A 16,372-nucleotide genomic window follows, 5' to 3' on the forward strand; every position below is an offset into this window, starting at 1 on the left:
TTAATGGCAAACTAATATGGAAATGTGGAGAACTGAACCCAAGCTTGGAAAAATGACAAAAAGAGAGAAACCAAAACAGACAGATCCACCCATCCTTAGAACACACACACACGCACAGAGAGAGAGAGAGAGAGATCTCAAGAACAGGTAGTTTCCAGCAACCTTAGCAGCCTTTGAAATCATCAGGAGCAAAATTGGTTTTGTTTTGTTTTAAAAAGAAACAGCCCATAGGTTAGGAGTCTATGGTAAGCTCTCAAGTTTTGTAATTTGGAAGACTGTAGTTTTTTGAGATGTTTCTTCAGTAGACTTTCCGAAGGGGTTTCGTCATTGTGCTATTTCAGGTAATAATTTTGGGCTCGCTCTCGCTCTCCCCACTCCATGTCGGCTGACTTCATCTTTTTAAAAATAATAAGCTGGTGCTGTCATATTCTCTTATCAGCATACTTTCGCCATTTATCTGAGTATTCCGTGGGATGACCCACAGGTTGTTCTCATTAGAGGAGGCCTTTCATCTTTTTTCAGAATCTTCAAATCAAGATCAGTTAAGCTGAAGTATTTAATCTAGAGCCGTCTGCATTATTTTCATCACATTTTCTTTTAAGGCATTGCATGCAGTAAATTTTAAACCTTTCCATAATTTTACCCAATCACTCAGCTGTATATTATACCCAAAATCTTTAGCCCAATGAATCATAACCAACTTTACCTCCTCATCCTTCAAATGCCATTCAAGCAGCAATTTATACATTTTAGACAAAATTTTACAGTCGTTGCTTAATATCTCTAATTCAAACTTTGATCTATTATCATCAAATCCCCTTGCCCGCGTGTGGTGCTGGGAGGAGCAGCACAGCGCCAGCCTGGGCACTCGGCAGGTCGGCCTCCCCTTTGTCCCCAGCCTCCCTTGCATGAAAGTAGGATCCCCCTTCCTCCGCCATCCCCCTGCCAGTCTCTTGCATGGATAGGATCCCCCTCCCCCTGCTGTTGCAAACCTATAGGCTGAAGGAAAAACTCCACACAGCAATGGAAAAGGAAAGGTGTTTATTTTGTGCTAGCTAGCAGAATGTCTCAAAGGAATTATTTCCAAAGTCTGAGTCCATAACACAGGGCTGAAATACCTTTTACAGTACATTATGTATCAATCAAATCACCCCATGCATTTCTAACAAATCACCACCTGCCCTGTAATACCTTAACTGTTGCTTTCCGAATAATATATCGCTTTTCCAAGTTTTTCTTTTTCTAAAAAATTTTTTTATTAGCAATTTCAACATATCAAAGTATCAGAACATATCTTATTCATTTCCCCCCTTTCCCCCCTTTATCTTCCCCCCTTTCCTCCCACCTCTCCATCAAACCCCCCCAGAGACTTCCCTCAGCAACTCTCTCTGATTTCTCCACACATATTATTTTCAGCATATTGTAAAATTGTATAAATCTTTATATTATCTGTCTACTATGTTAACAATCAAGAAATTTGTGTATGTTTATTCAAAACCTGCCAAGGAGTCCAGTTCTTTTTGTTGTCTTTTTAAGTAATTCGTAAAAAGTTCCCATTCTTAGAATCATAGAATCATAGAATCATAGAGTTGGAAGAGACCACAAGGGCCATCGAGTCCAACCCCCTGCCAAGCAGGAAACACCATCAGAGCACTCCTGACATATGGTTGTCAAGCCTCTGCTTAAAGACCTCCAAAGAAGGAGACTCCACCACACTCCTTGGCAGCAAATTCCACTGTCGAACAGCTCTTACTGTCAGGAAGTTCTTCCTAATGTTTAGGTGGAATCTTCTTTCTTGTAGTTTGGATCCATTGCTCCGTGTCCGCTTCTCTGGAGCAGCAGAAAACAACCTTTCTCCCTCCTCTATGTGACATCCTTTTATATATTTGAACATGGCTATCATATCACCCCTTAACCTCCTCTTCTCCAGGCTAAACATGCCCAGCTCCCTTAGCCGTTCCTCATAAGGCATCGTTTCCAGGCCTTTGACCATTTTGGTTGCCCTCCTCTGGACACGTTCCAGTTTGTCAATGTCCTTCTTGAACTGTGGTGCCCAGAACTGGACACAGTACTCCAGGTGAGGTCTGACCAGAGCAGAATACAGTGGCACTATTACTTCCCTTGATCTAGATGCTATACTCCTATTGATGCAGCCCAGAATTGCATTGGCTTTTTTAGCTGCCGCGTCACACTGTTGGCTCATGTCAAGTTTGTGGTCAACCAAGACTCCTAGATCCTTTTCACATGTAGTGCTCTCAAGCCAGGTGTCACCCATCTTGTATTTGTGCCTCTCATTTTTTTTGCCCAAGTGCAATACTTTACATTTCTCCCTGTTAAAATTCATCTTGTTTGTTTTGGCCCAGTTCTCTAATCTGTCAAGGTCGTTTTGAAGTGTGTTCCTGTCCTCTGGGGTGTTAGCCACCCCTCCCAGTTTGGTGTCATCTGCAAATTTGATCAGGATGCCCTTGAGTCCATCATCCAAGTCGTTGATAAAGATGTTGAATAAGACCGGGCCCAAGACAGAACCCTGTGGCACCCCACTAGTCACTCTTCTCCAGGATGAAGAGGAACCATTGATGAGCACCCTTTGGGTTCGGTCAGTCAGCCAGTTACAAATCCACTGAGTGGTAGCATAGTCAAGACCGCATTTTACCAGCTTCTTTACAAGAATATCATGGGGCACCTTGTCAAATGCCTTGCTGAAATCAAGGTAGGCTACATCCACTGCGTTCCCTTCATCTACCAGGCTTGTAATTCTGTCAAAAAACGAGATCAGGTTAGTCTGACATGACTTATTTTTCAGAAATCCATGCTGACTATTGGTGATCACAGCATTCCTTTCCAGGTGCTCACAGACTGTTTGCTTAATGATCTGCTCCAGAATCTTCCCTGGTATTGATGTCAGACTGACTGGGCGGTAATTATTTGGGTCCTCTCTTTTCCCCTTTTTGAAAATAGGGACAACATTTGCCCTCCTCCAGTCTGCTGGGACTTCGCCTGTTCTCCAGGAATTCTCAAAGATGACTGCCAGTGGTTCTGAAATCACATCTGCCAGTTCTTTTAATACTCTTGGATGCAGTTCATCTGGCCCTGGAGACTTGAATACATCTAGACTAGCCAAGTATTCTTGTACTATCTCCTTAGTTATTCTGGGCTGTGTTTCCTCTGCTGAATCATTTGCTCCAAATTCTTCAGGTCGGGCATTGTTTTCTTTATCGGAGAAGACTGAGGCAAAGAAGGCATTGAGGAGTTCAGCCCTTTCTGTGTCCCCTGTTTGCATTTCACCATCTTCTCCTCTGAGTGACCCCACTGTTTCTTTGTTCTTCCTTTTGCTACGAACATACCCATAAAAGCCTTTTTTGTTGCTTTTAACCTCTCTAGCAAGCCTGAGTTCATTCTGTGCTTTAGCTTTTCTGACTTTGTGTCTACACGTGCTGGCTATTTGTTTGAATTCCTCTTTGGTGGTTTCCCCCCTTTTCCATTTTTTGTACACATCCTTTTTTAATCTTAACTCAGTTAAAAGTTCTTTAGATAGCCACCCTGGCTTCTTTAGGCACCTTCCATGTTTCCGTCTCATTGGTATTGCCTGAAGTTGTGCTTTTACTATCTCCCTCTTAACAAACTCCCAGCCATCATGAACTCCCTTTCCTTTTAGTATTACTGTCCATGGGATCTCACCCAGCACTTCCCTAAGTTTTATGAAGTCGGCTTTCTTAAAGTCGAGAAATTGAGTCCTAGTATGCTTGGCTGCTCCTTTCCGCTGTATAGTAAACTTCAGAAGAGCATGATCACTCGCGCCTAATGATCCTTCCACTTCTACCCCACTAACCAGGTCATCAACATTGGTTAGGACCAGATCTAAAATGGCTGTTCCTCTTGTAGCTTCTCCCACTTTCTGGACAATGAAGTTGTCTGCAAGGCCAGTGAGGAATCTGTTTGACCTTATGCTCTTGGCTGAGTTTGACATCCAACAAATATCCGGGTAATTGAAGTCCCCCATTACTACTATCTCCCTTCCTTTTGCATGCTTGGCCATCTGTTCCAGGAAGGCATCATCTATGTCCTCCGTTTGGCTTGGGGATCTATAGTAAACTCCCACAATGAGGTCACTGTTATTCTTCTCTCCCTTAATTTTGACCCAAATGCTCTCACTTTGGCTTTGAGGTTCTAAATCTTGGATCTCTTCACAGGTATACACATCCCTGACATATAACGCCACTCCTCCTCCTTTCTTGTCTGGTCTGTTTCTCTGAAATAGATTGTATCCCTCCATTACTACATTCCAATCGTGGGACTTATCCCACCAGGTTTCAGTGATGCCTATTATGTCATATTTAGTTTGCTGTACCAAGAGCTCAAGCTCATCTTGTTTATTTCCCATACTTTGCGCATTAGTGTACAGACATTGAAGTCCATTAATCATTCCCCCGTGTCTCTTATTTAAGGATTTTTTCCTCCCACCACTAGGTCTGCGTGCTGTTTGCTCCATTCGGTCTATGACATTTGGATGATCATCTTCATCAATTGATAGACTCCTACCTTCAGGAGCACTGTCTCCCTCCCCCACATTAGTCAGTTTAAAGCCCTCCTGATGAGGTTTCTGAGATTTTTTGCAAAAACATTCCTACCAACCGTTGTGAGGTGCAGCCCATCGCTTGCCAGAAATCGCAGTTGTCCTTCTCTTATCATTTGTGTGCCAGTTTAGCCAGTTCCATATAGTTCATCAATTTCTCTTGCCACTGTTGTTTTGTCTGGGTTTCCTCATTCTTCCATCCTTGTGCTATCAAGACTCTTGCTGCTGTTGTAGCATACATAAATTCCTTGTTTTCCTTGGCAGGTCTTGAGAGCCAGTGTGGTGTAGTGGTTAAGAGCGGTAGACGTGTAATCTGGGGATCCGCGTCTCCGCTCCTCCACATGCAGCTGCTGGCTGACCTTGGGCTAGTCAAACTTCTTTGAAGTCTCTCAACCTCACTCACCTCACAGAGTCTTTGTTGTAGAAAGGAAAAGGAGAATGTTTGCCGCTTTGAGACTCTTTCGGGTAGTGATAAGGCGGGATATCTTTTTTAAAAATATATATATATATTTATTGGGATTTTCAAAAAGTAAAGAAAAAAAACAAAAAAGAAAAAAGGGAAAAAAGAACAATTAAAAACTCATAAAGTTTACATTTCTTGCTTTCCATAACCAATTTCCTTGACTTCCCCACATCTCCCCTTCTTGTATTCCAATTCCAATTTTTAGCTCAGCAAATTCTTGTCCCCACACTTTACCTTATTTTCTCTAATTCATTTTAATTAACCAGTTTTAACTTATAAACCTCAATTTTTATATATCAATACTTATTCTTAGAAAACTTTTTCTGAATTCGCCCCATCAATTTAGTTAACCAATTTTAACTTAAAAGCCTCAATCTTTATACGTCAACACTTATTCTTAAAAGTATTTTTCTAAGGTCGGCCCCAATTCCCTTCCCCGAAATCCCCATTTTTATGTTAGTGGCAAAACCAAATTAATTAAAACAAGATATAGTTATACACCCTTTGGATTCCCAAAGCCCCACCACCCCCTTTCCCGGTTTCGAACCCCAACCAAAGTCCATCAGTCCACCTGCAGTCAGCCTGGCGACCTCACGTCTGAGGCTCTCAACTCTCTCTCAATTCCTCTCTGCCGGTTTTTTTGATAGTCCTTTATTTTAAATTCCGAATCTCGAAGGAGCTCTGTTCCAAAAAGGTCCATATTTCTTCCAGCCAGGCCTCCATATTTAAAAAAAAAATGGAGCCAAGATCTTGTTTCTTACTTCTCTTAAGTCCAAATGTCCCAAAGGCTCCAATTTCCACATTAGCCAGGTTTGTATTCCATATGTCTTCAGATCTCCATATAGGGAGATCTCTCCATTTTCCATTCTTCAATTCAAACCAAATTTCCATCATCCTGATCTTGTTTTCCTTTATATCCATCTTAATCGGCCTCTGGCTCTCCTCAACCATCTGTGGCATTATTGCTCCTCCTTCTTTTTCCTTCAGATCATCATATTCCTCTTTAATCACATTCTCAGATTTCTCAAATTTCCCTTCTTGATCGGCTGCAGAGATTTTTGGGTCAACTACAAAGCTTTCCTGTTCATCTGCAAGAACTTGAATCAAGTCCCTTCCAGGCTCAGCTACTTTATTTACTGTTCCCTTCAGTATTGTTACGTTTATAGTCAAAACATCAGTCTGTTCCTGCAGTTTTCCCAGGAGAGAGAAGGTCTTCTCCAGTTCAGCCAGTATTTTTCCACTTACAGCCATTTTTGTAATGTCCTAAACCCCCTCTAGAGGGATTCTAGTTTCTTTTCTTTTTTTTAATAAAATTTTTATTGGTTTTTCGACATATAATATAAGACAATACAAACAACAAACACTGACAAACATATAAACATGTATAATTTCATAAAATTTTTCATATACCCAATTTCAACGACTTCCCCATGCCTCCCTTTTCTGCATCCCTGTTTTAAACTTTTTTCAGCAACCCCTGGTCTGAATTACTTATTAATTCCTTTCTTTAACCATTTTCTTTCCTCTTGTCCAATCATTTATCGCTGCAAATCTGCTATGCTTTACCCATGACATTTTAGCATTCAGTAATTTTACAAGAATTTTTAAGATAAAGTTTAAATTTCTTCCAGTCTTCCTCCACCGTCTCTTTCCCTTGGTCACGGATTCTGCTCGTCATCTCTGCTAGTCCCATATATTCAATCACCTTCATCTGCCACTCTTTCAGCGTGGGTAGTTCTTGTATCTTCCAATACTTTGCTAGTAGAACTCTTGCTGCTGTTGTAGCATACATAAAGAACGTCCTATCTTTCTTTGACACCAATTGGCCTACTATGCCCAGGAGGAAAGCCTCTGGTTTTTTATGAAAGGTACACTTAAGCACCTTCTTAATTTCATTATATATCGTTTCCCAGAAGGCCTTAATCCTTGGGCACGTCCACCAAAGGTGATAGAAAGTACCTTCAGTTTCATTACATTTCCAGCATTTATTATTGGGCACATGGTAGATTTTTGCAAGCTTGACTGGGGTCATGTACCACCTATAAATCATTTTCATAATATTCTCTCTTAGGGCATTACATGCCGTAAACTTCATTCCGGTGGTCCATAACTGTTCCCAGTCAGCAAACATAATATCATGTCCAATGTCCTGTGCCCATTTAATCATAGCTGATTTAACCGTTTCATCCTGTGTATTCCATTTCAACAGCAAGTTGTACATTCTTGACAGATTCTTAGTATTGGGTTCTAACAATTCTGTTTCTAACTTTGACTTTTCCACCTGGAAGCCAATTTTCCTGTCCTGTTTAAATACTTCATTTATCTGGTAATAATGAAGCCAATCTCTTACTTTAGACTTCAGTTTCTCATAGCTCTGTAATTTCACATTTCCACCTTCTTGTTCTATAATTTCCCAATATTTTGGCCATTTAGATTCCATATTAAGCTTTTTGACTTCCTTAGCCTCCATTGGTGACAACCATCTAGGGGTTTTACTTTCCAACAGATCTTTATAACGAATCCAAACATTGTATAATGCTTTCCTAACAATATGGTTTTTGAAACCTTTGTGAGTTTTTACCTTGTCATACCATATATATGCGTGCCAACCAAACCTATTGTTGAACCCTTCTAAGTCCAAAATGTCTGTGTTCTCAAGAAGTAGCCAGTCTTTCAGCCAGCAAAAAGCTGCTGCTTCATAGTACAATTTTAAGTCCGGCAGGGCAAACCCCCCTCTTTCTTTTGCATCAGTTAATATCTTAAATTTTATTCTGGGCTTTTTGCCCTGCCAGACAAATCTCGATATATCTTTCTGCCACTTCTTGAAACAGTCCATTCTGTCCACAATCTGCAATGTTTGAAACAAAAACAACATTCTTGGCAAAACATTCATCTTAATAACAGCAATTCGGCCTAACAAGGAAAGTCTCAGGTTTGACCATATTTCCAAATCTTTCTTAATTTCTGTCCAACATTTCTCATAGTTATCTTTAAATAAGTTCACATTCTTAGTTGTTAAATTAACCCCTAGATATTTCACTTTATTTGCTACCATTAATCCAGTTTCACTCTGAAACTTCTCTCTTTCCTCCACTGTTAAATTCTTTCCCAGTACCTTTGTTTTTTGTTTATTTAGCTTGAAACCTGCTACTCGACCAAAAACTTGTATTATCTCCAAAACTCTTTTAGTACTAGTGTCTGGCTCTTGCAAAGTTAAAACTAAATCATCTGCGAACGCTTTCAACTTATATTGTTTAGCTCCGACCTGAATCCCTTTTACCAGCTGGTCCCCTCTAATGATATTTAATAGCACCTCCGGAACAGCTATGAAAAGTAATGGGGATATTGGGCACCCCTGTCGTGTCCCTTTTTCAATAGCAATTTCTTCAGTAACCACGTTATTTACAATTAGTTTTGCTTTTTGTTCAGAATAAATTGCACCTATACCATTCTCAAAACCTTGGCCTACCCCCATTCCTTTGAGATTCTTTTTCATAAAACTCCAAGAGATATTGTCAAAGGCTTTCTCAGCGTCCACAAATATTAATACTGCCTTAGTATTAATATTGTTTTCGAGTAACTCCATAATGTCTATTATATTTCTCACGTTCTCAGATAGATGTCTTCCTGGGAGAAAGCCAGCCTGATCTTTATGAATCTCACCCACCAAAACCCTCTTCAGTCTTTTTGCCAAAATGTCTGCAAAAATTTTGTAATCCACATTTAGCAATGATATAGGGCAGTAGTTCTTAATCTGGTTCTTTTCAGTCTCAGATTTTGGTATAAGTGTAATATATGCTTCTTTCCACGATTCAGGTGCCTTCTTCCCCTCTAAAATTTCATTGCAGACTTCCTTAAACAGTTGAATCAGCCAGTCTTTCAAAGCCTTGTAGTATCTGGAAGTCAGGCCATCTGGTCCTGGAGATTTTCCCAGTTTCATATTTTGAATGGCTCCCTCTATTTCTTGCTCAGTTATATACTGGTTTAAAATCACTTTACTTTGTTCAGATATTTTTTGTAATCCATATTTTTTAAGAAATTCTTCCATCTCTTTTTCATCCACCGGCCCTTGTGCATAAAGTTTTCTGAAATAACTCTGAAAGCAGTTTCTAATCTCATTTGGCCTAAAAATGTTCTTTCCTTCAACCTCTAAGCTTGTAACCATATTCAGCTTTTGTCTCTTCTTCAGTTGCCATGCCAGAAGTTTCCCACATTTATCTGCCGATTCAAATGTCTTTTGTCTCATTTGCTTTATTTTCCATTCTATCTCCTGGTTCATCAGTTCCATATATTGTCTCTGATAAAACTTTATTTCTCTTAAAATTTCGTGAGACTTTGGCTTTGATCTCAATTTCTTTTCACCTTCTTTTATTCTTTCCAAAATCTTATCTTTCTTTTCATTCTGTCTCTTCTTTTTTAAAGTGTTCTGCTGTATCAAGAATCCTCTCATAACGGCTTTACTTGCGTCCCAAATTGTTCTTTTCTCCACCTCTGTTTTCAGATTTATTTCAAAATAGTCCTTGATAGTTTTCTGGGCCTTTCTGTACACCTCTTCATCTCTAAATAGGGAGTCATTCATCCTCCATCTGAAGGAGCCAGCTGTTGTTATGTTCATTTCCATCTTTACAGCGTTATGGTCGGAGCAAGTCTTTGGGCAGATTTCCACTTTTTTTATCTTGGGTGCCATCCCACTAGTTACCCAAATTTGGTCGATTCTAGTCCATGTCATTTTTGCTTCAGAGAAAAAAGTTCCCTCTCTCTCCAGAGGGTTTCTTGTTCTCCAAATATCAATCAAGTCCATATTATCTGTCATTTCAAAGAAAGTCTTAGGTAGTCTCCCATCCTTAGAAACCACCTGTCTTAGTGCTTTGTCCATATTTGTAGAGACCACTCCATTCATGTCTCCCATCATAATTACATTGTAGTCCAGATAGTCCATTAATGTCCCGTGTAGTTTCTTAAAGAACTCTGACTTCCCTTCATTCGGAGCATAAATCCCAATTATCAATAATTTTTCTCCTTGGACTTGTATTTCAATTGCCAGGTATCTTCCTTGTTCATCTTTAAACATCAACTTGGGGGCCAATTTTTCCTTAGCATAAATCACCACTCCTCTTTTTTTCACTTTATCTGATGAGATAAATTCCTGTCCCAGTCTTTTGTTAACAAGTAATTTTCTATGTGTTCTAGTCACGTGGGTTTCTTGCAAGCAAATCAAATCCAATTGTTCTTTTTTTAAAATATGAAAAACCTCACGTCTTTTTCTGGGAAGGTTCAAACCGTTACAATTCCAACTTAAAAATTGTAGGGCCATCTTGTTGTTTACTTAGGTACTCCCCCAACAGCTCCCAGCAGTTGTTCTTCCTTTGTTGGAGTTTGAAGTCCAAATGATAAGTTCGAGATATCCGCTAAGCCTTTTACCTCAGTAGTCAGGTCCACCACTTCCTTCACAAGGTCCTCTTGGTTTCTATCCAGGAACTGTTCTTTATCTTGCACTGTTTTAATTTTGATTTTTTTTCCCTTTATAATTAAAAGACAAGCCTTGTGGGTACTCCCATCTGTATATTATATTATTCCTCTTCAACAGAGTGGTCAAGTCCTTGTAGTAGGTTCTCGCTTCCAAGATATATTTAGGAATATCCTTATAGATCTGCACAAAAGAATTTTCAATCTCCAGAGATCTTTGATATTGTAAATTTAGTATTTTGTCTCTCTCCTCCTTAGATCTCAAAGTTATCAGGCAGTCCCTTGGATTCTTTCTATTTTGTCTTCTGCCCAGTCTGAAGGCCGTAACTATCTTGAATTCCTCCTCTTTCAAACTTACTTGCCAAAATTCCGAGAATTCTTTTGTGAGGAACTCTGCCAAACTATCCTGTTCACTTTCTGGGACAGCTCTCAATCTCAAGTTCCTCTCCTTTCTCTGAAGTTCCATTAAAGACAGGGCCGCCTCATGCTCCTCCAGTTTTTTACAAACTGGTTCTAACTTTACTTGTGTGGATTCTGCTATGGTTTTTGCCTCTTCAGCAGTCTTACGAATTGCAACATTTTCTTCAATTAGTTTATTTATAGTCTCTGTATTAGATGCAACACTTTTAGTATTCAAATCTAGCTTTTCTGATAACTCTGTTAATTGTTTGGAATTTTCTGTGCCTTGCTTAGTCAAAGCTTCTAAGGACTCATTAATTTTTAATAATGCTTGTGTCACTGTTTCCATCCCTTTTTCCTGCCCTTCTGCACCTGCAGGGGCTAAGCCTGATATAGAACCTCTTTTCTTTTGTGCGATTTTTGTTTTAGCTCTTGTTTTCATCTCATCATCTTGGCCACTCATGTCCCAAGGTCGTTCCCACAGGAATTATTTCCAAATGGAAAACTCCACTGACTTGCTCTTTACACCTTAAATTTTCCCTCAACCCTCTAGAGGGAGCAGCTCACAGTTCAAGGTACAGAGAGACAAAAGGAAAGAAGAAAAAAAAATGGCTACAACTCTTCCAGTAACTTTCCACTAAAGGAACTGTCAGTTTGTATCCTCAGCCAAACTCCCAACAGTAGCAAATAAAGTTCCAACTTTGTAACAAACTCCCAATGCACCAACTTTGTATCTAATCTCAAATGACAGTTTCCAGTCCCAGTGACTTGCTCTTCTTTTAAAGCAGTCCTTTCCCAAGGGTTTAAAACAGCGAAAATTTTTTTTCCCTTTAACCTCTTTCCAACAGGTAATACAAGTTCAGATTCTCCCCCCCCCCGCTCCTGCTGCTAGGGGGGGGAGGTTCAAATTCAATGTCTGGGTTAAATAGTAATAAAATTATCTTCCGTCCAATTGCAGCTTGTATGTCGTTGCTTTAGCTGTCATGCAGTCCGGGAAAGGCAGACTTCCTTATTTTAGCTCTTTCCCGTTTTCAGCCAAATTTTTAAAATTCTTCCTTTAAATCCTAACGGTTTCCCAATCTTACTCACGAGTAATTTGTAAATCCAAATGCCAGGAAGGAATCAGCGCTCTCATTATGGCGACGCGGCTTCACTCCACGGGCTGGGTAGCGACTCTCAGCACCGCGCTCTCACCCGATGCCGCTCCGGAGCCTTTAAAAAGGCTCCTTCACAGTAACGGGGGGCGCTTCAGGTGCCCACCGAGTCTCCTTGTTCACAGGCTTCCGCGCCTGTGATTTTAAGGGTCCCCGCTTCGCCGTAGCAGTCAGACCCAAACTCGCGGAGTAGTCTCCCTGAGCGGAGCTCAGCAGGAGACCGCCATTAAACGCTGGCGCCGACCGGAAGTCGAGGGATTCTAGTTTCTTAATGTCTTCCAGTTCCAACCCAAAAGCCAAGTTAGCCTTTTCTTTTTTATTTTAACAATTTGTTACCAAATTGTAGCGAATATAACCAGCAAAGACAGCAAAAACAAAGTTTCCCTTTTCCCCCCAACTTTGACAGCTAGTTTGACAACTCTCAAAGTCTTTATGCCTCTTCTGCAGGCTCTCTCACCGATCGCTCCCGGGTCTTGGGGGAGGGGTGAATTCCGTTCTCAATGTTGGCTCTTATCCTCCAGCATAATCACTTAAATTGCCCCAACGTAGAGTTAATTGCTTTTCTCCACAAAGAAGAAAGGTATTATCACAACCTTTGTAATAAAATCCTTGCTTTACGATGTTTACAAGGTGGGTAGGCGGACTTCCTCTTAACACCTTACCCGATCGTGCCTAATTCCCAAAGAAAATTTCCCTTTTAAGTCCAATTTCCGTGTTACTCACGGGTTGTTGCTTTTAATCCAAATGTTCAGAGAAAGAAGTTAACGCTCTCCGTCCATGGCATGCGGCTTCACTCTGCAGGGGAAGCAGTCGACTCACAGCACCACGCCGCTCTCCGTCCCCCGTTCCAGAGCCTTTAAAAAGGCTCCTTTGCGGGTCGGGGGGCGCAAATGGTGCCCGCCGAGTCACCAGGTCCACAGGCTTCAGCGCCTGTGGTTTCTGAGGGTCCCCGCGTCGCCGCCGCGGCAGAACCCGACCCCTGTTGAGCCGATTCCCTCCGGGGCTCAGAGGGAATCTGCCATTAGACGATGGCGCTAACCCGGAAGTCCAATAAGGCGGGATATCAAATCCAAACTCCTCCTCCTCTTTTTCTTCTTCCTACAATCCCTAACAAAAATGCTTCTGTTTTTTTTTTTACAAATGTCATTTTAAACATTTTCTTCAATTCATTATATATCATTTCCCAATTTTTTTTTAACTTCTCTACATTCCCACGGCGTATGATAAAAAGTCCCTTCTTTTTATTTACATTTCCAACATGTATTTTGGTTTTATACATTTTTGCTATCTGTACTGGTGTTATGTACCATCTATACATCATTTTCATATAATTTTCTTTCAAAAGAGAACAGTCTGTAAATTTTAAATTTGTTTTCCACAATTTTTCACAATCCTCAAATTGTATGTTATGTCCTATATCCTGTGCCTGTTTGATCATGACCGATTTTACCTCCTCATCTTTTGTTTCCCATTCTAGTAGAATACTATATGCACCCTTCAGCAGCTTCGCAGCTTCTTCTATGATCCTCTTTTGAAATCTAGAAGTGGTGTAGCTAAATCCTTTCTTATTGTCTTCTTTGTACATCTCGTGTAATTGCCTGTAGTGTAACCAACTGTGAAAATGGTCTTTTATTTCCTCATAGTCTTTTAGTTTCCATTTTCCTTCTTGATCCTTTAATAAATCTCTATATGTAAGCCACTTCCCTTTTTTGCGAAGTAGCTTGAGCAACAAAGCTTCAATTGGTGACAGCCACCAAGGTGTCTTTTGTACTATTAAATCTTTATATATAATGATTTCCTAATTATATGATTATAAAATCCTTTATGTACTTTTCCTTTCCCATACTATAAGTATGCATACCATCCAAATCTGCTACAGTGCTACCTCGGGTTACATACTGTCAGAGGCTCAGGAGCAGAAGCACAGGGGAGATAGCAAATAGAGAGCGGAGGAGAGGAATCCGAGGGGAGCGTAGGGGAATATGACAGTGACCCGAGAGATTCCATGAGCTTCTCCAGCGAATCAGAAGATTCCCAGAAGGGGGCGCCTATGGTAAGGGCAAGGGGGGTCCCAGGGGGGACGCTCCAGAAACAAGGGGCCAGCGGGGACTCCCAAGGGAGCAGCGGAGGATCAGGACCAGTTCCCCCACCAGAGCACAGTGGGGGGGAAGGGTCACATGAGTCAGGACCAGCCTCTCCTCCAGCGGGGAGAGAATATGAGTCAGGGATAACCACGCCCCCATCGGAAGGTGGGGAAACGGAGGGAAGGCCGGGTCCAGCTAGCCTCCCCGAAGGAGGGAGCAGTGACACAAGTGTAACGGTCAGAAGGAAAGTGGGAGGCTGCGCGCGCGCGCGCCTAGTTCAAATGTGCAGGAGCGCGGGGCAGCAGAAGACCCGGATTGGGAGACAGGTCCAAAAGCCCGAAGGAGGGAGGGGGAAGAGTCAGGGGACTCAGCGTCAGAGGAGTCTAGGAAGAGTGAGACTCCGACTAGCAGGCGGACCCAGAGAAGGAAGGAACAGAGGAAGAGGTGGAGTAAGGCTAGAATCTTAAACTGGTGTCAGGGGGGAGGAGATTCAGATGGAGCTTCGGCGGTCTAAGGTACAGACGTAGCGTTGCACGCTGCGCGTGTGGAAGTGAAACTGAACTTCAATAAAGACTTTTATACTAAAGAACGAAGCAGCGTTGGTCTTGTGTCAGCTGGGACCTTGGGCAGCGCTGACAGTAAGCTCCATCTCAAATAAAGAGTTCGACCCTCGCAGCGTGAGTTGGCGCAGCGAGGGGCAAGAACTTGGTGTTTTGCAAGCTCACGAAGATAGGCAAAGATGACTACAGAGGAGAAGGTGACACAACTGCAGGAGGCAGTCTCAGCGCTTTACGCAGAATTGGCCGCATCAAAGAAAAAGGAAGAAGAAACAGCTGCGCTCTGCCAGGATCTGCAAGCCAGGTAGGACCGTTGGGGAAAGGAGGGGCAGTCAGGAGCCAAGCCGGAGGGAGTTGGCCTCGGGAAACGGGGGGGCAGCATTGTAGCCCACTTCGACGGGAACCTGCAGCAGTATCCTAACTTCAGAGCAGACATAGTTTTCGCGCTCAAATTGCTTCGGAAAGACTTTAGAGATGAGGAGAAAGTGGGCTTCATAATCACTCATCTGCATGGGGAAGCTAAGTCGTGGCTGCGAACCTTATTGCGCGAAAATGATCCCGCCCTCAAAGATTCAAGCACCTTTATTGAAGCTATGGACGCTTGTTTTAAATCAACAGTAGATGTGGATGTGGCTAGAAGGGAAATGCATGGATTGAGGCAAGGAAAAGCAACGGTGCGCCAATATCACTCCCGCTTTTTTGGGTTAGTAAATGTGCTGGGCTGGCAGAAGGACTCAGCTGCCGTCAGGGATCTGTTCTGGGAGGGGCTGAATGGAGCCGTGAAAGATGAGCTGGCGAGGGGAGAGAGGCCCCAAAGCACCACAGAAGTAGTCCAAAGGGCACTCGCAATTGAGGTGCGCCTGGAAGAACGCCCTTGGAGCAGGGAGGAGGGGCGTAGGGCAAACACGCTGGCCAGAACAACTCCCTTCCTACCCAGAGAGACAGAGCGCGCTCAATCCACGCCTCCGCTGGGGAGGGGAGAAGAGCCGATGGAGATAGGTGGTGCCAGGGCTCAGACAGCAAGCAGAGCCCAAACACCAGGAGCAGTCAAGGTGAAGGCTCCTAGAGGGAGCAGGAAGTGCTACATCTGCGACAGTGCACTGCACATGGCCAAAGAGTGTCCCCAGAGGATCCAGAAGCACACTGCAGCCTCAGCAACTGTAAAAGGAGCAATTCAGCAGGGGGAACAGCTGCAGGGAAACAACGAAGCCTGGTTGGAAACAACAGCACTGGGGGTCAACCAGGCGAGTCAGTGAAGCAGCCCCCAGAGATTTTGCACCCCACAGACCCCCTCCCACCCAAACCAGTGGTGCAACTCACTGCATCGCTCCAGCTGCCCGATGGGCTCACCCTGGAGGTCCCTATTACCATTGACTCTGGTAGCAATGCAGACTTTGTAGGAGTGGACTTCGTCAAGCAGCATCGCATAGCACTCCTGCCAGCCACGATGCCCCTAAATCTCGTCACGGTAGATGGCAGGAAGATACTGGGAGGAGAGGTGGTACAACAAACACCGCCTCTGCTGATGCAAATTGGGAACCACCGCGAAGTCATCAGCTTCAACGTCACCCACCTGTCGGACATGCCCATAGTGTTGGGCATGAGTTGGCTGGATAGGCACAGCCCGGCATTAGCGTGGTACCAGCGGCAATTGACCTTCTGCTCTTCCTACTGCG

The sequence above is a fragment of the Podarcis raffonei genome, chromosome 17, assembly GCF_027172205.1.
Source record: "Podarcis raffonei isolate rPodRaf1 chromosome 17, rPodRaf1.pri, whole genome shotgun sequence".
Lineage (NCBI taxonomy): Eukaryota > Metazoa > Chordata > Lepidosauria > Squamata > Lacertidae > Podarcis > Podarcis raffonei.